Source organism: Somniosus microcephalus, chromosome 7 (genome assembly GCF_052327205.1).
Source record: "Somniosus microcephalus isolate GS21.2 chromosome 7, FLI_Smic_1.0, whole genome shotgun sequence".
In the NCBI taxonomy this organism is placed as follows: Eukaryota; Metazoa; Chordata; class Chondrichthyes; order Squaliformes; family Somniosidae; genus Somniosus; species Somniosus microcephalus.
This window is the reverse complement of record NC_140993.1, coordinates 263,338,828-263,363,924: the sequence shown is the minus strand read 5'-3', so window position 1 is coordinate 263,363,924 and position 25,097 is coordinate 263,338,828. Positions and strand designations below refer to the sequence as shown.

Here is a 25,097-nt window from a genome sequence, read left to right as displayed (position 1 = left end):
TCTGTGATAAGTGGAAAGGTTAAACAAACCTAATTACTTCTGAGCTTTTCCTGGAGCTTGTTCCATAATCAACAACTGTTAGACTCCAATACGTTTTTACTTTTGCCTTCCTGGTTGTTTCTAATACTCTTCATGTGTCTCAGCCCATTTTTTTTTCTTTATTTTAGTTTGAGGGTAGACTTTCTCTTCAAGTTATCTCTGTTTTTGTCTCCTCTTTCTCTTTCTAATCGTTGTTCCAAACATCATCCTAACCACAGCTGCTCAGAAACCAGTATGTGAGAAGTTAGAATCAACCTTCACCGAGAATCATAGAATGATACAGCACAGATTTCAAAATTTGCGGACGACTCCAAATTGGGGGGGGGGGGGAGGGATGCAGTTAATACAGAGGGGGACTGCGACAAAATACAGGAAGGCATTAATAAACTTGCAGAATGGGCGTGTAATTGGCAAATGAACTTCAGTATAAATAAGTGTGAGGTGGTACATTTTAGTAGGAAGAACAGGAGGCGACCTACTCCTTGGGAAATAAGGGATCGGTGCTGGGTCCCTTGCTGTTCGTCGTGTACATTAATGATTTAGATATGAATGTAGGAGGTATGGTCAGTAAGTTTGCAGATGACACGAAAATTGGTAGGGTGGTAAATAGCGAGGAGGGAAGCCTCAGGCTACAGGACAATATAGATGGGTTGGTCAGATGGGCAGAACAGTGGCAAATGGAATTTAACCCTGAAAAGTGTGAGGTGATGCATTTTGGGAGGACTAACAAGGCAAGGGAATACACAATGAATGGTAGGACCCTAGGAAGGACAGAGGATCAGAGGGACCTTGGTGTGCATGTACATAGTTCCCTGAAGGCAGCAGGACAGGTAGATAAAGTGGTTAAAAAGGCATATGGGATACTTGCCTTCATTAGCCGAGGCATAGAATATAAGAGCAGGGAGGTTATGATGGAGCTGTACAAAACGCTAGTTAGGCCACAGCTGGAATACTGTGTGCAGTTCTGGTCACCACACTATAGGAAGGATGTGATTGCATTGGAGAGGGTGCAGAGGAGATTCACCAGGATGTTACCTGGGCTGGAGCACTTCAGCTATGAAGAGACTGGACAGGCTGGGGTTGTTTTCCTTAGAGCAGAGAAGGCTGAGGGGGAACCTGATTGAGGTGTACAAAATTATGAGGGGCATAGATAGGGTAGATAGAAAGGAACTTTTCCTCTTAGTAGAGGGGTCAATAACCAGGGGGCATAGTTTCAAGGTAAGGGGCAGGAGGTTTAGAGGGGATTTGAGGAAAAACTTTTTCACCCAGAGGGTGGTTGGAATCTGGAACTCACTGCCTGAAAGGGTGGTAGAGGCAGGAACCCTCACAACATTCAAGAAGCATTTAGATGAGCATTTGAAATGCCATAGCATACAAGGCTACGGACCAAGTGCTGGAAAATGGGATTAGAATAGATAGGGCTTGATGGCCGGTGCGGACACGATGGGCCGAAAGGCCTCTTTCTGTGCTGTTTAACTCTATGGGGGAAAAATTCAGTTGCTTGCACCTCCCATTAGCGCCTTAAGAGGGCGCTAATGAGGTGCAAAGCAACTAGCGCCCGGGCGCGGCGATGTTTGTGCCACTCGCGAAATTAACCAGATATTTTGCGGCGGCGCTAAACACTACCGCCACGATGTCCTGCACCGGCAAATTGTGACGTCAGTCGAGTGTGCAACGCCCCGGTAGCGCCCCGGACCGGATATTGAGTGGCGGCCCCTGCCTTACCGCCTGCCGCTAGCAACGACAGGTTGAGGGGAGCGTTTTGCAGTCAGGAAGGGACTGGGGGAGCGCTATTTAAAGGCGACCGCTTCCTGCCTTTTTTGGTCGGTGACATTTTTGCACCACACATTCTGAGAGAGAGAGAGAGAGACTTCTGGAGAGATTCAACGCTGTGTGAAGGAGTTTTGAGTACTGAGCAGCACTCTGCGGGTTCATTTTGATTTGTCCTTCCTTGCTTCACCAGCGCTCTGAGGTAGTGCCTCGCTCCTCGGCCTTTGCGCCTTAAGACAGGTGTGAAGCACCTGATTTAGCGCTCCAATCACCTCCAGGGGCGATAAAAGCCAAGTTTGCCGTCGGGGGCGATAATTAGCGCCAGGCGCTAAACTTTGCACACGGCCGATAATGGCGCCCCAAACGGAGCGACACTGAATTTTTCCCCCTATGACTATGACTCTATCTAAGTGTCTAAGTGGGATGGAGGAGCAGAGGCATCGGGGGTCCAGATACACAGATCGCTAAAAGTAGCGAAGCGGGTTAATGAGGCCATAAAAAAAGCAAACACAGCACAGGGGTCCATTTCTAGAGGGATAGAATTGAAAAGCAGAGAAGTTCTGTTATACTTGTATAGAACCTTGGTTAGACCAAACTTGGGGCAATGTTCCCTTGTTTATTGGGTGCGCGGCCCCTTTAACGGGCTCCCTGGCCCATTCAGATTTCTGCGCGTGCGTGTTCTTTTCCATTTATAAGCTGGTGAGCCGGCTGCACGGGACCTCCAGACCGCTGCATCTTAAAGGGAGCATTGACTTGGAGTACTGTGCTCGGTTCTGGTCTCCATATTATAAAAAGGATATAGAGGCACTGGAGAAGGTGCAAAAAAACATTTAAGAACATAAGAAATAGGAGCAGGAGTAGGCCAATCGGCCCCTCGAGCCTGCTCCGCCATTCAATAAGATCATGGCTGATCTGATCCTAACCGCCAATCTACTATCACAGAACCATCTCCTGAATCTAACAGAATTAGACACACGAAATAGGAGCAGGATCAGGAGTAGAATGATACCAGAACTGAGAGGTTATACCTATCAGGAAAGGCTGAACAGGCTGGGGCTCGTTACTCTAGAAAAGAGAAGGCTGAGGGGTGACCTGATCGAGGTTTTTAAGATTATGAAAGGGTTTGATAGGGTAGACGTAGAGAAGATGTTTCCACTTGTGAGGGAGACCAAAACTAGGGGCAATAAATATAAGATCGTCACCAATAAATCCAGTAGGGAATTCAGGAGAAACTTCCTAACCCAGAGAGTGGTGAGAATGTGGAACCCGCTACCACAGGGAGTGAATGAGGTGAACAGCATTTAAGGGGAAGCTAAATAAGCACGTGAAGGCGAAAGGAATAGGAGGATATGCTGCTAGGGTGAGATGAAGTAGGGTGGGAGGAGGCTCGTGTGGAGCATGGACACCGGCATGGACCTGTTGGGCCGAATGGCCTGTTTTTGTGCTGAAAATACTTTATAATACTTTGCAATACTTTGTAACGCAGAAGGTGACCATTTGGCCCATCGTGCCTGTGCCGGCTCTTTGAAAGAGCTCTCCAATTAGTCCCACTCTCCCCTCGCTCTTTCCCCATGGCCCTGCAAATTTTTTTTTTTCCCCTTCAAGTATTTATCCAATTCTCTTTTGAAAGTTACGATTGAATCTGCCTCCACCGCCCTTTCAGGCCGTGCAGTTCCCCCGTTACATGGCAAGCACTTGGATTCTGTGCTGTGCCTCCCAGTGATGGTGTAACTATGATCAAGAATTCAGTCGACAGCGAAGCTCAGGTTAGACCTTGTACCCGACCAACCCCAATGTGCAGCATTCCAGCATGCTACACCCTGCCTTTCAGTTGTCGCATGATTCGCAGATTGTTCTGTTTAATCCTAATTGCAATGGTCACTAGACACACCTAAGAAATTCATAGATTAACAGCAGATTTTCTCTGATGAAATACAAATCAAAATCTACTTTTTTCCCCAAAAGAAATACAAGCAGCTATGAGGCACAATTAAATTATCGTTACATTTTTACAGCTCCAATAACATCCCCTGATATCAAAGAGTTACAATTTTCATTATTTTGCAGTTCTTTTGCACCTTTCTTTGTCCGATTTAAATTGCTTTAGACACGATAGTAATAGCTGTAAAAAATGGTACTAAAATGATACAGAAGTGCTGCATATTACTGGTCATTTATTTGCATTTTGTTCCTTCGTAGTTCAGCAAATTCTACCTCAATGGGCTACTTCTATATAAATAACATTTGATAGCTCAACCATTTGATAACTGGAACATGTTGGAAGGTTTTTGTTAGAGTAAATAAGGAGAAATTGTTTCCACTGGCAGTAGGGTCGGTAACCAGAGGACACAGATTTAAGAAAATTGACAGAAGAACTGGAGGGGAGAGGAGGAGAAATATTTTTACACAGCGAGTTGTTGTGATCAGGAATGCGCTGCCTGAAAGGGCGGAGGAAGCAGATTCAATAGTAACTTTCAAAAGGGAATTGGATAAATACTTGAAGGGAAAAGATGCCGGGTTATTAGAAAAGAGCAAGGGGGGGGGGTGCAGAGTGGGACTAATTGGAGAGCTCTTTCAAAGAGCTGGCACAGGCATGATGGGCCGAATGGCCTCCTTCGGTGCTGTGTGATTCTATGATGAGGTCTGACAGCAGACTGTTTGCCTGTTCTCTCAGCCAGACGATGGCACGTAGTGATGGCTGAGGGGTTTAACTGACGGTGGGAGGGAACTTGTTTTAATTGTGATTGGTTTTCTGATTGCGGTTTGGAGCCGTGTCATTGGAGCAGGTTGTGTGTTGCCCCCTGTCGAATAAAAGCGATGCAGGACTGGAAATTCTTTCAGCAGCGAAGACTTCACCGAGCAAGGCCACAGCCAGCGTTCGAACCACAAAATTCCACGCATATCTTCCGTGCCTGAAAGCAGGATCACCTTCTAAAAAGAGAATGCTTGTGTTGGTTAGATTTAATACATTGTCCTTGAGATAATAATACCCTGAAGAAAAATCAAAACTTTTGGGGAGGATTTGCCATTGCCATTAAAAATTGCCCTTAAAAGAATGTCTTTATCCCGAATATTTGGGGCATTACTCCCACAGAACAATTTATTTCTGGTTCCAGAAAGGATTTGATTTTGACAGCCTGCTGCCAAAACTAACCCACACTTCTTAAAGGTGTTTTACAAGAGATATATAATGGTAAGATAATAATCCATGACAGCGCCCCAAGAAATTGCACTCTTTGATTTTAGCTCAGAGTAATTTCGGTGCTGTAGTCAGAGAAATACATTTTGTGAGTTATCACATCTGGATTGTACAGCCAGTTGCAGAGACCAGCATGCCGGATTCATGGCCCTCCCAATTTCCTGGTTATTCATTGTTAATGACCGGAAAATTGGAAGGGCTGCAGATTGACACACTGACCTCCACGGTTCATCTTTCGATCTGCCTTCCCAAGTGACGCTCTCTGCTGGGCGTGTTACCTTATAAACTCTGTGCCCCTAGTGCCCTACAAGTCTGCGATTACAGTGCAAATTCACAGTTAACAGCATCAGATTTATGCAGAGGGCTGTAATTTACATTCATTCATGGAACTTAATTCCTAGCTGGTAAACTATGGCCCGTAATTTCCGATAGGAGGCTTCCCGCGTGCGGAGGCCTCCTATCGGAAAAAAATCTACCCTCTTACCTGAGGGCTCCTGTAAAGTCTGTGGGTTATATGGTGAATTAATACACAGACTACAAGAGTAACTTTAACAGGACTTTACTATTCGAAGGTCAGGGCGAATCTGCCCAATAAATCCTTACACAGCACTTATATACCGGTGTGGTCACCACCGGTATTACAGTATACAGTAGCCAAGATAAAGTAGTGCAACCCTTAAAATAGTTCTCTTAAAGGTGGAACGTTACATACACTACAATCCTCCTTTTTTAGGTTAACAATATATACATATTCCCATTAATATAACATCTTAACATATATACAACTTTATGTGAAACAGTTCACAGATTCAGTCTCTCTGGAGGCTTCCGGACTCTGTCCGGATAACGCCTCGGTGGTGTAGTCGTTTTCGGTGGTGTAGTAGGTTCTTCTGGCAAGGTCGATTCGGCTTGAAGGACTGTTTCAGGGTCATCGGATTCCAGTATTACCGGATCGGAGGTGGATGCTCTGGGTATCTCTGCTTCAACATTAGACGTATAGAGTTGTGGAGTAGGTTGGCCTTTTGTGGATGATTCTATGATCTGGTCAACATGGCGCCTTATTATGCTTTCACCAATGTCCACGGTATACATCAACGGTCCTAGCCTTTTTCCAATAGTTCCCGGCTGCCATTTCTCGGTACGGTAGTCCCGGGCCAAAACTTGTTGACCTATCTGAAAGGATCTAGTTGGCCTTTCATTCATGCCTTGAAATTGCCGGTTCTCTACGTCCCTTCTGACGTTTGGCTTAATCAAATCCAGCCGGCATCTTATTCTTCTATTGAAAAACATCATGGCGGGAGTTTGGTTTGTGACCGCATGTGTTGCATTCCTGTACGCCAACAAGAAGTTATCTACCTTATGTTGTAGATTTATGTCTTAATTACCCATGGCCTTTATGGCCTTCTTGAAGGTCTGGACTAACCTTTCAGCTAATCCATTGGTGGCGGGATGGTATGGGGCGGACGTATAGTGCTTGACCCCATTGCTTTTTAAGAACTTCCTGAATTCTTCGGACACAAATTGCGGTCCATTATCAGAACAGATCTGTTCCGGCAGCCCATTCCTGGCAAATATGGTCCTTAATACTGTAATGGTTTTTTCCGTGGTGGTGGAGGACATTTTTATTACCTCCGGCCACTTGGAGTGTGCATCCACCGCGATTAAAAACATTGAGTCCATAAATGGACCAGCAAAGTCGATATGTACCCTTTGCCATGGAGATGAGGGCCACTCCCATGGATGCAGGGGAGCTTGTGGTGGCGCGTTTTGGACCTTCTGGCATCCTAGACAGCTCTTGGTTATTTCTTCGATGTCTCCATCAATACCTGGCCACCACACAAACGCTCTGGCTAGGTTCTTCATTTTCACTCCACCCAGATGCCCCTCGTGAAGCTCCTTTAGTACTTTCTGCTGGAGTTTGGGTGGAATCACCACTCTAGATCCACACATCAAGGTTCCTCGGCACACTGACAGCTGTTCTCTTCTGTGCGAAAATGCTGGCAGCATTGGTTCGCCATGTACTGGCCATCCCTCCACCGTTAAATCGTAGACTCGTGAGAGAGTCGGGTCATTTCTTGTTTCCTTTTCGATCATGGAATTTGTTACTGGTAGACATTCCATTATGGTTGAGTGGAACATCTCCACTGGGTCCACTGTAGTCGCCTCTTCTTCCACTGGCAACGGTAGGCGCGATAATCCATCAGCATTTCCATGCTGTTTGGACCTTTTGTATTCGATGTCATATTGGTGTGCCCCTAGTAGAACGGACCACCTCTGTAGCCTTTGTGCTGTCATAGTGGAAACGGCCTTGTTAGGGTTGAATATGGACACCAACGGCTGGTGGTCTGTCAGCAATGTAAACTTCTTGCCCTGCAGGTAATGATTGAATTTCTTTACTCCCCACGCAAGGCTGAGAGCCTCCCTATCTATCTGAGCATAATTTCGCTCAGCGGAGGTCAATGATCGGGACGCAAATGCGACTGGCCTTTCCGAGCCATTTGGTAACTTGTGTGAGAGTACAGCTCCAATACCATAAGGGGAAGCATCACAAGCTAGACGAAGAGGTAGCGTTGGGTTGAAGTGAGCCAACACTTCCTCAGAGGTAATCAACGCCTTGCTTCTGCGAAAGGCCTTCTTACAGTCCTCGCTCCACTTCCATGGTACTTCTTTCCGCAACAGAGCATTCAGCGGATGCAGCACCGTGGATAGATTTGGCAGAAACTTATGGTAATAATTAATCAACCCCAGAAACGACCTCAACTGTGATACATTTTCCGGAGCGGGGGCCTTCACGGCCGCTTCGATCTTGTCAGGTGACTTGTGCAGCCCCTCTTGGTCAATGACATGACCGCAGTACGAGATCCGTTTCTGGAAGAACTCACATTTCTGGCGATTAACTCGAAGGCCATATTCCTTCAACCTGGTGAGCACCAGTTTCAAATTTGTGAGGTGTTCCTCCTCGTCTTCTCCCGTAATCAGGATATCGTCCAAGTAACACTGAGTGCTTGGAATACCCTGTAAGACCTGCTCCATGGCCCTCTGCCAAATTGCTGGAGCCGAAGCTACTCCAAAAACCAGTCTATTATATCGATACAAGCCTCTGTGCGTGTTGATTGTGAGATACTGGCGTGACTCTTCCTCGACCTCCATCTGTAAATATGCTTGTGCCAGGTCTATCTTGGTGAAGTGTTTCCCGCCAGAAAATGAAGCAAAGATATCCTCAATCCGCGGAAGCGGGTATTGTACCGTGTGAAGCACCGGATTAACTGTGATCTTGAAGTCTCCGCAGATGCGGACCTTCCCCGGTCCCCCTGGCTTGTTACTTGATGAAGACTTCGTGACGGGAACAATGGGCGTGGCCCACTCACTCCAATCCACCTTCGACAGTACCCCTGCACGTTCAAGCTCTTCCAGTTCTGCCTCAACAGCAGGTCGTATCGCGTAAGGTACCGATCTGGCTTTGAAAAATTTTGGGCTTGCATGTTCTGCAATCTTGATTTTTGCCTTAATTCCTCTCAGTGTTCCCAGTCCCTGCTGGAATACCTCTTTAGCCTCGTCCAATATTCTGGACAACCGTTCAGGTTTGACATCTTTCTTTCCGAAATCTACCGTCATTGTGTTTAGTGAGTGCCAGTCTATCTTTATTTTCCTGATCCACTCCCGTCCCAGAAGTGGTGGACCTCCCTCGGGTAGTACATATAAGTCCATTCCTTGGTGATCTTTGCCCTTGTGTCTCACCTTGACTTTTATCTTTCCGATGGGGTATACTTTATGCCCCGTGTATGTCTGCAATACTATCTCCGTATCCCGTAGGGGAATATGTTTGAATAACTTTTTGTAATCTTGTTTATTCATGACCGTCAACGCCGATCCGGTGTCCACTTCCATCTTCACTTGGACTTTTGCAATCTGCAGTGTGACCCAGATAGTTTGTCGGTCAGCTTCTTTACTCACATTGTGAATCCTCAGACTACCCAGTTCCTTGCTGTTGGGGTCTGAATCCGAATTCAGTTCATCTGGACTCTTCACAGTCACCTTATGTACCTTTCTGTACTTCTTCTGCGGTGACTTATTGTTGCTGGTCTTCTTTCCTGACCGGCATACTTTAGCTATGTGACCAAGTTTGCCACATTTTCTACATTCCTGGTTTTTAAACCAGCATTGGTTCTGGTCGTGTGTTGTCTTCCCACAACAGTAACATTTCGTTGTACCCGAAGTCATTTGATCCACACTGAGTACCGCTGTCTTCAGCTGCATTTCCGCCGTGCCTCTCGCTGCGGCTTCGTGCGATGCTGCAATAAGGACAGCCTTATCAAGTGTAAGATCGTTCTCTTCGAGCAGTCGCTTTTGTGTTCCTTCCTTCGACATCCCGCACACGAACTTGTCTCTCAGTGCCTCTGTCAGATTTACCCCAAACTGACAGTATTTTGCTAGCCTACGCAGTTCAACCAGGTACTCCGCGTTGCTTTCCTCCTTTAGTTGCATTCTCCCGTAAAATTTAGCTCGTTCCGCTAACATCAGCGGTGTGGGGTTCACATGATCCTTCAGGACAGCAACAATATTAGCGAAAGACTGATCCACCGGTTTAGCTGGTGATAGAAGATGCTTCAATAACCCGTATGTCTTCGCACCCATTGAGTTTAGTAAGGTTAGAGCTTTATCATAATTTGCTATCTTATTGACCTTACAATATATCTCGATGCGTTCTACATACATGGTCCAATCTTCCACATCAGAATCGAATTCGTTGATGTTGCCACGCTTAGGCATCTTCACAATCTTCCTGAGAAACAACAACGAAATTTTTCTTTAACTTTTTTTTCCAAAAATGGCGGTTTCCCGCGCTTGTCTTCTTCCCCGCCCACTTTCAAAATGGCGGTTTCCCGCTCCTGTCTTCTTCTCCGCCTACTGGTGGGAGGGGTAAGCTTTTCCCTCGGGCGACGACCGCTGGCTTCCGGGGTTCGCAGCCTGCGCGCCGGCTTCAGTGCGTTCTTTGTTCCCTTTTCTCGGCAGGGCAACCGGCGCTGGGGACAACCCGTTGACGGCGAACAGTTCCAGCCGCTGGCTGAATCTCCTCGGTCTCCCTCGCTCGGCTCTGTCTCTCCCGCTCGCTCGGGCTCTGTCTCTCCCTCAGCGGCTTCCAATCGCGCCTCCCAGCCCTCTCGCAGTCCGGTCCTTTCCTCCCCCGGCTGTGGCTGAGTTCTCCGCGGTTTCTTATTTTTATTTCTTCCCGCGCCTTACGATCCCGGTCGCAGCGCCTCGCGGCCTCGGTAGCTGCCCGGCCTTTCGCCGGTCGCGGTCGAGCTGTCTCACGACGCTGTTGCGTCTCCCAGCCCGCTTGTAGCCCGGTCTCTCACACCGGCTGCGTTCCCGCTGGTAGCCCGGTCTCTCACACCGGCTGCATTCCCGCGCTGCCCCAGTCTCAGCGCCTCTGGGCCCGACTTCTGTCCGGCTCCTTTCCCCCCTGACCGTGGTCGAGTTCACCGCCCTTCCTCCGTTCTTTTTTTTATTTATTTTCCCCCTACTCACAGTCAACGTGGCCGACTTGCTTCTCGTGGCTGATCGGCTCACTCACCACCGTGGCAGAAGGGACGATCACTGCCTGTTGCTGATGGAAGGCTTCGTGTCTGAATTCTTCCTTCTTCCTTGCTCTGCAGACTCGAGTCTTCTCTCAGCAGAATGACGAGGGCGGGTGCCTCCTCTCGACGCTCATTAACTGCTTCGGATGTATCGCTACCGCAGGGTAAGATCGAACTCATCGCCACTGTAAAGTCTGTGGGTTATATGGTGAATTAATACACAGACTACAAGAGTAACTTTAACAGGACTTTACTATTCGAAGGTCAGGGCGAATCTGCCCAATAAATCCTTACACAGCACTTATATACCGGTGTGGTCACCACCGGTATTACAGTATACAGTAGCCAAGATAAAGTAGTGCAACCCTTAAAATAGTTCTCTTAAAGGTGGAACGTTACATACGCTACAGCTCCCGAGGTCCGGACACTTCTGCTCCTGGGCCTCTCCACAGTCGAAATGCGCAGGGCCCAGGTATCCCAGAGGCGCAGGTGGTTCGTAAGCGACCCTGGGATCACATGGGCCAGGCCAGCCAATGGGAGAAGGGAATCTCCCTTCATACTTTTGACAGATAGACCTGTCAAATATATGAATGGAGATCACTCCAAAAACACTGTAAAACATTAAATAAATGCAAAAAAATAAATCACATTTTTAAAATCAGTTAAAATTACATTAAATTTAATATTTTAAACAAAAATTTAATTTTTTGAAAAAAATAATTAAAGTTTTTTACCGGGCTAAAAATAAACAGCATTTTTTAAAGTATTTTTAAATTATAAATGAGTGGGAAAAACATATTTTAAAAACTTTTTAAAACTCTTATGCTGGTAAAAGCAGGTCTTACATCTATCTGCTTTTACCAGGCGTAAGATTTCTAAGTGTTTTCAGCGGGCGGAGGTTCTGCAGAAAGCGGAACTCTCCCCCCCGCAGAGGCCCTTCTCCAGGGCAGGTGAAGGATCTGTCAAGAGCATTCTTAACAGATCAGAAATGCCGGTTTTCAGTGCAAGGACTGTGCATGCCTGAAACCGGCATTTCCGATGTATCTACGGGTGTGTGCACAGCTCGTACCCACCCGTAGGGGATCGGAAAATACGGGCCATTGACTGTGTTGACAGCATGGGTAAAAGAAGTTCTTGAAGCATTAAAAATAGGCTGCTGGAGTTTGCAAAGTGGCCAGGCGGACCACTGAACACCTTTGAATATCCAGGTTAACTCCTCACCTGAGAGCACTAGATCACAAGATAATCACAGATGAGCAACGTCTTTCGGCCCAGCTTCATTATCCATCCAGGAAGACCGTAAGGTCCACCCTCACTGCAGCATCCAGTTGGCTCTTAAATGATTCCTGAGTTTGTGCTACTCTAACCAGGAATCCATTCCGTGTGTCGATCACTTTCTGTGTGAAGGAGAAATTGCTAATATGAATCCTGACTGCTTTTAACTACTTTGAACCTTTGTACCCTTGTCCTCGTCTTACAGTTCAATGTAATGTTCATGATTTATTTTCCATACCACTTATTACATTATATTATATTAGCGCCTTTCCTATCTCTGTAACCTCCTCCAGCCCTACCACCCTCCGAGATATCTGCGCTCTAATTCTGGCCTCTTGAGCATCCCCGATTTCCTTCGCTCCACCATTGGCGGTTGTGCCTTCAGCTGCCCAGGCCCGAAACTCTCACTCCCTAAACCCCCAAAAATGGAAACCCTGCGGCCAACCAAAATGTTTGCTTCTTCCAACCCGGATACACTTTGGAGAATTAATAAGTTAGATTTGGCACATCGTAAACAAACCACAAAGGGGAACCAGCATGGCAGCATTCACAAAGCACAACATAGGTTGGATAAAAATCCAGCGCGGGAGTTGCACTTTGTGCTGATGATTTGTGTTGAATAACGCTAAAGACGGGCATTGATGGGCAGTTGAAGAAGTGAAGTGTATCAGAAGGATCATCCGGCACAGAAGGAGGCCATTCGGCCCACTGTGCCTGTGCCGGCCCTTTGAAAGAGCGATCCAATTAGTCCCACTCCGCCCTTGCTCGTTCCCTGTAGCCCTGCAAATTTTTCCCCTTCAAGTATTTATCCAATTCCCATTTGAAAGTTCCTATTGAATCTGCTTCCACCGCCCTTTCAGGCAGCACGTTCCAGATCACAACAACTCACTGCGTAAAAACAAAATGTCATCTCATCTCCGCCTCTGCTTCTTTTGCCAATTGCCTTAGACTTTTGCCAATTACCTTAGTTAGGGGAAGTTCCTGAGTATATTTGGACATGGGGATTTAGAAAGAAGGCAACTTAGACACGGGAGGAAAAATTGGGTTGGTGTGCGCCTCTCATTAGCGCCCCGGAAATCAACATTTGCAGTAGTGCTCCACCTCCTGCTTGGGGCGCTAATACTGAATTTACGGTGGAGGGGGCGCTAACTTTTTCGGGGCGCTAAAATTAGTGACGTTAGTGCCCCAAAAGGGGCGCCACCCAATTATTCCCCCTTATTGTCCTAATGGCTTAGGTCTATCAATGCAATTGGTGGGAGCCTGGGTTTTGTAGCTGCCCAGTCGACTGGGGCACCGAGCCGCCGACCCTGGCAGACATTCCGGGTCAGGCTCATTAAAATGTTTACAATGGGCTCCGGGTATTTGCACTAATGGGTGTCTTGCTCGATGGAGGGGGAGTGAAACGATGTGGTAATTGCTGCCGTATCGTGCGGGTCATCTCCTTCCCCCCGCACCCCCCCCGCAACCACCCTCTTGTATTGACACACGTTCCTCTTGAGTTGACACATGTTCCACTGTATTGCGCCTGACCCTTATCTGGGTTGTTGCTGGTACATCAGCCATCTGTTGGTTGGCTGTGGGCCAAAAGGAATTCATCTTTGTTTAAACAATTCCCCCTTTAAGCTGCTTTCTGTGCGCATATAAAAATGTTACCTCCCTGTAAAATGCAGCGAAATAAATCTTTATATCCGCTCAGATCATCTGATTGGATTCCACAGGCTGCTGTTCATTAATTTTCAACCTTACAACCTTCAGTTAGCAGAGAAAATCTGTTCACCGCTTGCCCTCAAAACTCCATTAGCATATGTTAGGATGAATAACGCATGCATGTGCTCCAAAGACACATCTTCAAACCCTTCATGTGTTACTGTTTGCAACACATCCCAGCCTATGTATAGTCTGTAGAGATTGCATAGTCTATGTAGTTTGTCTATCGAGGTTGTATAGTGTATATAAAAAAAGAAAGGACAGAAAGACTTGCATTTCTGTAGCGCCTTTCACGACCTCAGAACGTTGCAAAGCTCTTTACAGCCAATGAAGTACTTTTTGAAGTGGAGTCACTGTTGTAATGTAGGAAACGCGGCAGCCAATTTGCGCACAGCAAGCTCTCACAAACAGCAATGAGGTAAATGACCAGATAATCTATATAAATTGTATAGTCTCTAGATTGCTTACTGAATTATATAATTTAACTTTATTAAGAAGTCTTAACACAGACAATATTGCAATAATTCTAATGATTAGACAGAAAAGTAAACATAATTAACTTTGTTGACAATATAGAGACCACGCAATGGTATAAGTACATAAACCTCTGTGTATTCTAATGTAAATTATATTCCTAAAAATGAGTTATAGCCAGTCCTACCAGCAGAATTAACAACCATACAGATCTCCATAAAATATTCTATTTATAACACTTGTGTTTAAATCTATGGGCCCTGGGGCTCAGTGTGTAACACTTTCGCCACTGGGTCAGAAGGTTGTGGGTTCAAGTCCCACTCCAGAGACTTGAGCACAAAAATCCAGGCTGACACTCCCAGTGCAGTGCTGAGGGAGCGCTGCACTGTTGGAGGTGCCGTCTTTCAGATGAGACGTTAAACCGAGGCCCCGTCTGCTCTCTCAGGTGGACGTAAAAGATCCACTATTTCAAAGAAGGCACTATTTCAAATAAGAGGGGGAATTATTCTCAGTGTCTTGGTCAATATTTATCCCTCAATCAACATAACAAAAACAGATTATTTGGTCATTATTACATTGCTGTTTATGGGAGCTTGCTGTATGCAATTTGGCTATTGAGTTTCCTACATTACAACAGTGACTACATTTCAAAAGTACTTCATTGGCTGTAAAGTGCTTTGGGACATCCTGAGGTTATGAAAGGCGCTATATAGATGCAAATCCTTTTTTAAGGGGAAACAATGTTTGCTTCTGGCCTGGTCTGGACAGGGATTTTGGTACCCTCCCCATCAGTGTGCTTTGCTAACACAGTCCTCGTTGACTGACTCCCTGGGTGTATATAACACAATGCTTCTGTGACACAACCAGGCACCAAAGAAGATTGTTTCTGGAGACGTGGTACACAGGAACAGGAGGCGGCCATTCAGCCCCTCGAGCCTGTTCCGCCATTCAATTCGATCATGACTGATCTGTATCTTAACTCCATCCACCCGCCTTGGTTCTGTAACCCTTAATGCCCTTTGCCTAACAAAAATCTATCAATCTTAGATTTGAATTTTCCAATTGACCCCGAGCCTCGACAGCTTTTTGGGGGAGAGAGAGTTCCAGATTTCCACTGCCCTTTGTGTGAAGAAGTGCTTCCTGACATCACCCCTGAACGGCCTGGCTCTCATTTTAAGGCTACTCCCCTCCTTGTTCTGGACTCCCCCACCAGAGGAAATAGTTTCTCTCCATCTACTCTATCGAATGCTTTAATCATCTTAAACTACTCACTTAGATCACCCCTCAATCTTCTGCACTCAAGGGAATACTATCTGGTACAGTAAAGGAGAATATCTTTGAGTAAGGATTTATGTTGAAAATATTAGAATACTGTCACATGAAGAAAGAAACTTGTGGTGACCTGTTTGGCAGGAGTCACAGCACGAACAACACTTAAACGTCGGAATGTTCCCGCAATTCCAGCATTGTCTGGACTTTAAGTTCTGCTTTTATCGCTCGACTTTTGTTGGAACCTTTTGTCTTTTCTTTTTAAAACATATTTAAGACTTTTGGTTAATCTTATTTTACATCCTCAGATAGTTTATTGTTGCATATTGCAGCTGTTCGCAGGAATCTATCCTATCTGGTTCAATGGTTCTTGTGCTTATTACATTAGATCAATCGCTGGTGCTTTTCCCTTGATCTTTATGATAACACGCCTGATTCCTTTCCTCCTTTCATTTTCTTTTGTCCTTTTCATCTTGTACATCAGCTGTGTTAGTGATTGTTCACCCCAATTGCAGGATACTTACAGGCTGCTGCACGCTTTTCCAATTCAGAGTGTCCCCGCTGCATAATAATTGTACGCCAGGAAAGTAGAGGCTTGGAATGAAGTATTAAGTAAACTCTATTCAACTAAAAGGACTGAACCGGAGTTAATTCCTGCTCATTACCTTGTGCTGTTGGGAAAAACTGATCAGGCTGGGGCTGGTTTCTCTAGAAAAGAGAAGGCTGAGGGGTGACCTGACAGAGGTCTATGAAGAGGGCTGATAGGGTAGATGTCGAGTAGGTGTTTCCACCTGTGGGGAGTCCAAAACTAGCGGCCATAAATATAAGATAGTCGCTAATAAATCCAATAGGGAATTCAGGAGAAACCCCTTCACCCAGAGAGTGGTTAGAACGTAGAACTCGCTACCACAGGGAATAGTTGAGGCAAATAGCATAGATGCCTTTAAGAGGAAGCTAGATAAACACACGAGGGAGGAAGGAGTAGCAGGTTATGCTGATAGGGTTAGATGAAGAGGGGTGGGAGGAGGCTCGTGTGGAGCATGAACACCGGCACGGACCAGTTGGGCCGAATGGCCTGTTTCTGTGCTGTACATTCTTTGTAATTCTATGTACTAGGCGCTAATATTCAGCATTCAACATTGGAAGAACTCAAGCTAGATAGAGATCACATTCCCAAGATTGCTAATGTGGGCTGAGGATTGGGCGGGTATGTCGGGCGGTGGGAAGGGGGGGGAATTTAACCACCTTCTGGCTTCTGGCGTGAACCATTGCGTTCAGTTAGATTCCCGTCAGCCCGCAGCAGAATGAAACCACGGCTGTGGGACCCCGAATGAGAAATTCAGGTGCAAACAGGCGGAGGTTGCGCTACGCACGCTCTACCTGGTTGTACTGGACTTTGAGCAGCCTAACTAGTGGATCCTTAAAGGGACCACTAGAGGCCACGTGAAATAAAAGCCTAGGAGAAGCTGGCATGCCCCCTCCCACCAGCCCCCGCCACAACCCTCCTCTGGCCCTAGTTTTGCTCTTCCCCACAAGTGGAAACACCTTCTCTACGTCTACCCTATCGAACCCCTTCATAATCTTAAAGACCTCTGTCAGGTCACCCCTCAGCCTTCTCTTTTCCAGAGAAAAGAGCCCCGGTCTGTTCAGTCTATCCTGACATTATGTACTTTCTTACATTAATTTCAATTGATTGAATCTAAAGCCCAAGTACATTGGAAAAGTGGAGTTTCTTCATCAGATAGGATTACTCTTTTAACATTAAACTGGTTAACAGACAAGATGACGCCATTCAGTTGTAAGCAAGTATTGACTTTAGTGAGATATGTGCAAGGGAATTTCCTGCTTTAAACCTTTGCGTGACGCCGGTTTCCAAGTAGCAGATAATATTTATTTGTAAAAGGATGTTTCAGTTAAAATTATGTTTCTCTAAAGGATTAAATTAAAGATGAAGCAAAACATTTATCTCAAAGGGGCTGGAATATAAAGGGGTGGAAGTTATGTTACAAAGCTCGGGTTAGACCCCATCTGGAGTTCTGCGTCTAGCTCAGGGCACCACACTTCAGGAAGGATACACTCACTGTTATGAATCTTATGATCCATGAAGAAAGACTCATGAAATAACACTGGATGGCCAGCTGGTGGCGCCGTCCAAGGAGTATAAATACTCGGGCGTGGGCCCAGCTTGCTCAGGACATTTTGTAAGACAGGAACTAGTGAAAGATAACTAGACCTCCAAGTTTTGAAATAAATTGATTAAAGCCTTGCTTTATACTCGAACCAAGTGCGTAGTGAGTTTTATTACGTCACTCACTTTGGAGGGGGTACAGCACAGATTCACCAGAATGATACCGGGGCTTAAGGGGTTATATTATGAGGACAGGTTGCACAGACTGGGCTTGTATTCCCTTGAGTATAGAAGGTTAATGGTTGATCTAATTGAAAGTGTTTAAGATGTTTAAAGGATAGGGTAGATGGAGAGAAACTATTTCCTCTGGTGAGGGGGGAGTACGGAACAAGGGAGGCATAACCTTAAAATTAGAGCCAGGCCGTTCAGGGGTGATGTCAGGAAGCACTTCCTCACACAAAGGGTAGTGGAAATCTGGAACTCTCTCCCCCAAAAAACTGTTGAGACTGAGGGAATCAATTGAAAATTTCAAAAATTGGGATTTAAGAATTTTTGGTAGGCGAGGGTATCAAGGATTACTGAACCAAGGTGGGGAGATGGAGTTAATGTACAGACCAGCCATGATCTCATTGAATGGAGAAACGGGCTCGAGGGGCTTATTGGCCTACTCCTGTTCCGATGTTCCTAAATTTAGCGCTTTAAACTTTGCAATTGTGAAATGTGCAAGTTGTGTGCAGGGCAGGTATGTTTGACCACTGGGAATGAGCATTTATTAATTGTGTACAGGAAACTCTTTTTTATCCGGCACCAACGGGACCGGCGTGGTGCCGGTTTATCAAAAAGTCCGGATTACAGAGAGGTATAGTTAAAAGGTACGAGAGCTCCGTACACAGCAACAAATCCAGGCTTCCCTGTTGCTTAGCAACAGCTGCAAGAACCCCGGCCACAGACCAAGCGTCCCTGTTGCTTAGCAACAAGTGCAGAAACCCCGGTTACACAGCCAAGAATCAAGAAACGGCCACTAATATGAAGAAAAACTTACCTGAACCTACTCCTGAATTCTGCCGGTTAACTGAGATTTCCGGTTGTTTGGGTGCCGGTAAATCGAGAGTAGATTTGACTTGAATAGATTGGGGGTTTGGAAAATAAGGGTTTCAGCCAACTCAGCTGGTCTTAATTCAGCTGAATCTTGATAACTGCAATCACTTTGTTAGAAGGTACACATCTGGATCAAACTTTCGTAGCTGGGTTGAGTAGAAATCTTTTTCCCTCACACCCAGCAACAAAGTAGCGTGGAGTAACCCTTTAGAGACCAGCACAAATCTGCCTTTCTGGGTCGCTTCTTTCTATTCAGACAGCTTCCTCGATTGGTATCAGGCATCGAGCGGCCTGAGTGTGATCCTTAAAGGGACCGCAAGAGGCTGCTCCTAAAATGGCTCCAGAGGAAGGATATGTCAATAGGGTGAGGTGAAGTAGGGTGTGAGGAGGCTCGCGTGGACGGAATGGCCTGTTTATGTGCTGGAAATGCTATGTAAGACTTTTTAACATAGAACTTCGTCTGGCCAGCTTAATGCCTTCTCCCCCTGCCCCTCCTGCCCAGTCCAGACTTGATTTCTGGCTGGATTCCAGGGGAGTTGGCAGATTCCCCCTCCCGCCCCTCCCTTTCCCCCCCCAGGCCCCCCCATGAAGAGTTACACGCGTTGGCACGTTGAGTGCTGGCAGCTCGTCCATAATATTTAGATGCTCCCCTCCCTGCCGCCCCCCCCCCCCCCGTCGCGCCCCCCACCCTTCAACCGCCCGGTCTTCAAAATGGTTCGGGCCTCTGGGTGGGGCCATTGGGAGAGCGTAGTACATGCACTTCCCCATCGCACTCTCGATGGCGCTGAGTTAAACATGTGCCCCCCCCCCCTCCCCAGATTGGCCCGCAGGTGCTGTCAGGATATCTCGACGCTTTGTAACGTTTTCACCAGTAGCTCCTTCGCTTGGGGACCAATCCCAATTCGGTGCACGCTAATCAAACCTGGTCTGGTTTATCCATCACACCATTAATCCTTAGGAAATAGCCTTCGGCAAGTTCAATAAGAACAATGCTCTCCCCAGTGGGGGTGGGGTAGGTTAGTCTTACTCAGAAGTTAACTCTCTCTGATTAAAATACCATACAGAGGAAGCCGGGACACATTAGCAAGATGTAGTTAATTGGCAAGTAAAAAAATGTAATGACCAAGGAACAGTGAGGTATTCGAACCGCTGAACTCTGGGCCGTAACAGCAGGACATCTATAGCAAACGTATCCAGATTTTACATTCGTAGTTCATTGTACGTAGATTGTTTTAACAGAAGGGGGGGATGAGTTATTTAGGCGAGACTCAACAAAGCGATTCACTGTAACTGCAAAAAATCGTGATCCAACAAAAAGCACATTTTAAAACTGAGCGATTTATTAAAATCATTTTAGTGTGCACTCTAGCCAGAGACCCCCAAAAAATGAAGCACATGTGGTTTAAACTTCACCGTTAACCTCCTCCTATTAACCTAGTAAGACTGTACTTCGGACCTGTTTAAGTCAGATGTGTACAGCATTTACAAAGAGAAGGCTAGTTTTAAGTTCTACCTGGTTTTTTTTAGTTGACCCATTCAGTGATTTAATTTGCATTTTGAACATTTAAGTATTATTCAAGTTTTCTTTGGTTTATTTTTTTCTGAGAGGCTGAAATCCTACCTAATATTTCCCTTCCTACCCCCCCCCCCCCCCACCCAGGGGCACTGACATCAATTATAGTGCCACAGGTGGTATCCAGTTGAGATCAGAACAGACTTACAGATGGAACCGGAGTCTTTCCTGGTCTGTATTGCTTGGGGCTACACCAGATTATGTACTTAGCCACTAATCCATTGGAGACTTTAATTCACCTTGTAACTAATTAGGTCAGAGGACTGTGGGTTTGACCCCCATACCCGGACTTTGAATTTAAAATCCACAAGGAAAGCAAGACTTGCATTTCTATAGCGCCTTTCACGACCTCAGGACGTCCCAAAGCGCTTTACAGCCAACAAAGTACTTTTGAGGTGTAGTCACTGTTGGAAATGTAGGAAACACGGCAGCCAATCTGCAAACGGCAAGCTCCCACAAACAGCAATGTGATAAATGACCAGATAATCTGATTTTTTTTTTTGAGTGAGGTTGGGTGAGGGATAAATACCAGCCCAGGACACCAGGGATAACTCCCCTGTTCTTCTTTGAAATAGTGCCACGGGATCTTTTACATCCACCCGAGAGGGCAGACGAGAGCTCGGTTTAATGTTTCATCTGAAAGACGGCACCTCCGACAGTGTAGCACTCCCTCAGTACTGCACTAGGAGTGTCAGCCTGGATTTTTGTGCTCAAGTCTCTGGAGTGGGACTATGAACCTAGGGGCGAGTGAGCTATTCACTCAGCCACCGCTGAAACTCGAGTGAAGCACCGAGAGCGTACTCCACTGTCAAGGGCAATTACGATTCCAGCTTCTTCAGATATGTTTTTCTCATTCCAGCTCAAAAGTCAACTTCCTTATGCTGAAAGTATTCTGGGATAGCATGCCCGGGGTGAATAATAAATCAAAAAGAAAATACTGCAGATGCTGGAAATCTGAAATAAAAACAGAAAATGCTGGCGAAACTCAGCAGGTCAGGCAACATCTGTGAAGAGAGAAACAGAGTTAACGTTTCTGGTCGATGACCTTTCGTCAGAAAGGTCATCGACCTGAAACGTTAACTCTGTTTCTCTCTTCACAGATGCTGCCTGACCTGCTGAGTTTCTCCAGCATTTTCTGTGAATAATAAATCATTGGCTTTAGATTTATGTGAAGTGTTTCCACTTGTGCCTCTGGCGCTTTAGAAGATAATTAGTATCAGTCATGCTTTTGTAACAGGCTATATTGGCAAACAAGTTTATTCACAGATCAGCATCCTCAAAGTTAAGCAGTAGCAGCTAAAGTTGTCGACACTTTTCTTGGAGGTTTTGTCACATGACCTCTCGCCTCCAACAGCCCCATCTGGTCAAACAGCCTTTTTTCCCCCCATCTCCAATATTTTTATAACTAATATACGAAAGTCTTTCAAAGGAATGCTTGGCTCCCTTTCTTCTGATGTACTTCAAGCAAAGGATTATGAGGCTATTACCCACCATGAAGTTGCAGCTGAGGATGGTATCTTCTTTAAAAGAGCCAGATTTAAGCTAAGAAATGAAGTAGAAAGAGAAGACCCATAAAACACGGACAAAAATACTCCATTTTTGTCACAGTACAATTCTTTGAGTGAGATGTATTATTAATAATAATATAATAAAACAGGAGCAGGAGGAAGCCATTCGCCCCCTTCAAGCCTGCTCCGCCATTCAATAAGATCATGGCTGATCTTCTACCTCAACTACACCTGCCCGCCCGATCCCCATATTCCTTGGCTCCCTTAGTATCCAAAAATCTATCGATCTCTGTCTTGAATATACTCAATGACTGAGCCTCCACAGCCCTCTGGGGTAGAGAATTCCAAAGATTCACCATCCTCTGAGTGAAGATATTTCTCCTCATCTCAGTCCTAAATGGCCGACCCCTTATTCTGCGACTGTGACTCCTGGTTCTAGACTCCCCAGCCAAGGGAAACATCCACCCAGCATCTACCCTGTCAAGCTCCTTAAGAATGTTGGGCTAGATTTTCAGTTGCTTGCGCCAGCAGTTAGCGCCTTAAGAGAAGTGATTTCCGGGCGCTATGCGTGTAGCGCCCGGGCGCAGCGCAGTTTGCGCCTCGCCCCACATTAAGTTGGCCGTTAGCGCCGGCGCAAAGTTTAGCGCCCGCCCGGATGCACGCGCAGAAAATGACGTCACATCCTCGTGCAACGCCCTTTGGCCGCCCCGATTCTAAACTTCAGTCGGACCGCCCCATTGTGCGGCTGGCGGCCGGAGCGTTTGAAAAAAGGAACGCAACACAACCAGCGCGGGCCCCAGGGGGCGCAAATTAAAGGGGACGTGCCCTCCAGTATAAAGGCCAGCCATTTTTCAGCAAACACTCTAGTGCAACGCATTTCTGGACACACAACAAGGAGGATAGCTAACTGGTTTCAAGCAGCAACAGCTCAGGTATTTTTGGACTCAGGCCAGAGCGCTGCAAGTGGCCTTTTGGAAATTTGAGTGTTTGCCAGGATTTGATGGGGGTTGCATGGGGTGCCAACGCGGAGCTGCAGCGCCATGTCCGTAGGGCTCGCAGACGCATTGTGAGAGGGGCAGCCCTGGCTAGAGGCAGAGGGGGCTACAGGCGTCGGCCACGTAGGCCTTACCCAGTCAGGCTATACCGCCAGCAGCGCTCCTACCTAAACATGAGTGCCGCGCGATGTGTTAGAAGGCTCCGATTCCGAAAGGAGGTGATTGCAGAGATCTGCCACCTGCTTCGCAGAGATCTGCGGCCAAAGCTCAGGTGCAGGACGTCTCTGTCGGTGGAAGTGAAGGTGGCATTGAACTTCTATGCCACCGGCTCCTTCCAATCCGCTGCTGGGGACATAGCAAACATCTCCCAGTACGGCGCGCATCGCTGCATCCGCCAGGTGACCGAAGCACTGTTCAGAAGGAGAAGCCAATTCATCTCCTTCCCCATGGCCCTGGAGAGCCAGCATCAGCGCGCATTGGGATTTGCCAGACTCGGGGACTTCCCCTTGGTGCAGGGCGCCATTGACTGTACGCATGTGGCTTTGCGGGCCCCTCTGGAGCATGGCGAGCAGTATCGCAACAGGAAGGGCTACCATTCTCTGAATGTGCAGCTGGTGTGTGACCACAAGCAGCGCATCATGGCTGTCAATGCCAGCTTCCCAGGCAGCAGCCACGATGCCTTTATCCTGCGGCAGAGTACTGTGCATGACATGTTCGAGGCACAGCCTCCCCCAAGAGGATGGCTACTCGGGGACAAAGGCTATTCTTTGTGTACCTGGCTCATGACCCCGCTCCGCGCGCCCAGGACCGCTGCTGAAGAGGCCTACAACGAGAGCCATCAAACCACCCGCAACATCATCGAGCAAACTATTGGGGTCCTCAAGCAGCGGTTCCGCTGCCTTGATCACTCCGGAGGAGCTCTCCAGTATTCGCCGGACCGGGTCTCCCAATTTGTGGTAGTTTGCTGCATGCTACACAACCTGGCTATCCGCAGGACTCAGGCACTGCCACCTGACGTTGGAGCAGCACCTCAGGAGGAGGAGCAGGAGGAGCAGGAGGAGGAGGAGGAGGAGCAGGAGTACGTTCCCAGGAGGGAGCGACCAGGGCCAAGGGCCGCGCGACGCCACCTTATTACACGGTACTTCTAAGCCCCCTGTCAGGGAATGCCTTGGGGCCATGAGGGAAGATGAATGCAGCCGCTCCGCAAGCCCTCAGCCGGCAAAGCCAACAAACACTAAGAAGAACAACCATGGAGACTGCATGAATAAAGATAAATTTTTATTACACAAAAATGAAAAGCCCTTCCCACATGAATCCCCAAAAACAATCAACGGGCCCAACAAAAAGCCCAACAAACAACTCACTCCCACAAACTGGGGAGGAGTCACTCCACATTTGTACAACCCGGGCCTCAACCTCGGCCTAACGCAAAAAAAAATCCCATGAACCAAACAACCATGGGCAAAAGAAAGATGGCCACCACCATATAAAACAAAAGCTGGCCACACCCTCTACTGAGTGGCCCGCGAGGGCGAGACCTTGCCCAGCCTTTTGCCTCCCCTGCCCGGCCTGCTGCTCCTTCGCAAGCTCTGCCCAGTGGCTGCTGCGAGGCTGGGGGAAGGCGCCTGAGGCTCAGATGTCCTTCCGCCAGATGCCGCTGGGGGGCGGCCTACACGGCCTTTGGGCCTTGAGGGGTCGTCTGCTGAGTGGCGCACCTGAGCCTGGCCAACATCAGCTCCAGCCGCTTGCCCTTGACGCCCCAGTGGGGGAATGGCGGCGACGGATGGCGCAATGTGGGCCAGCTGGCGTCTGGGATGGGCTGGCTGGTGCTGTGGCGCGTTGGCACTCGGCCGGGCCCGCACTGCAGGATCCGCAACAATCAGCTGAGGGGCGGCTCGCTGGGATGCTCCAGCGCGGTGGCTGCCCTGGCGATGCCTGCCTGAGACAGCGCGTGTGGCAGCAGTGAGTGCCCCTGTTGTCCTGGTGTGCGCCCGCATCACACCCGCCAGGGTCTTGACGGCATCAGTCAGCATGCGGCCACTCGCGGCAGTTGCTGCCCCGAACTCGCGCACACTGGTCGCCAGCGACTCGATGGCCTCAGGCATGCGCCCCACCACGCTCATGAGCTCCGTGTGGCGCCGGTCCGAATCCTCGGCCATCTTATCCAGCTTCCGCACCTCCTCCGAGGTGAAGGTGTCCGGACTGGAGTCGCGACTCTCCCGCTGGGGAGGAGGGGGCCGAACTAGGGGAACCTTGCCACGTTGGTGGCAGCGAGTGTGCCGATCAGCAGCACTCCCCTCTGATCCTTCCCCCCTTTGGGGGGAAGGCCGCGGGCCACGCGCACGGCTCCTGGGTGGCTGGACGCCACTGGTCCCAGAAGTTGCATTCCCCTGCAACAGTTCCTCCAGGCACTCGTCCAGTGAGGACGTGTCAAGCCTTTCGTCCTCCCCGGCGGGACCTGAGTGTTCCCCCGATGGTCCGGC

General features: G+C 47.7%; 1 protein-coding gene across 4 annotated transcripts in view; it reads left to right on the top strand.

The window, feature by feature from the left end:
• col14a1a (collagen, type XIV, alpha 1a) overlaps positions 1–25,097 on the top strand; it is a 278,665-nt gene that overhangs the window by 45,070 nt on the left and 208,498 nt on the right. The gene's annotated exons all lie outside the window — the stretch shown is intronic.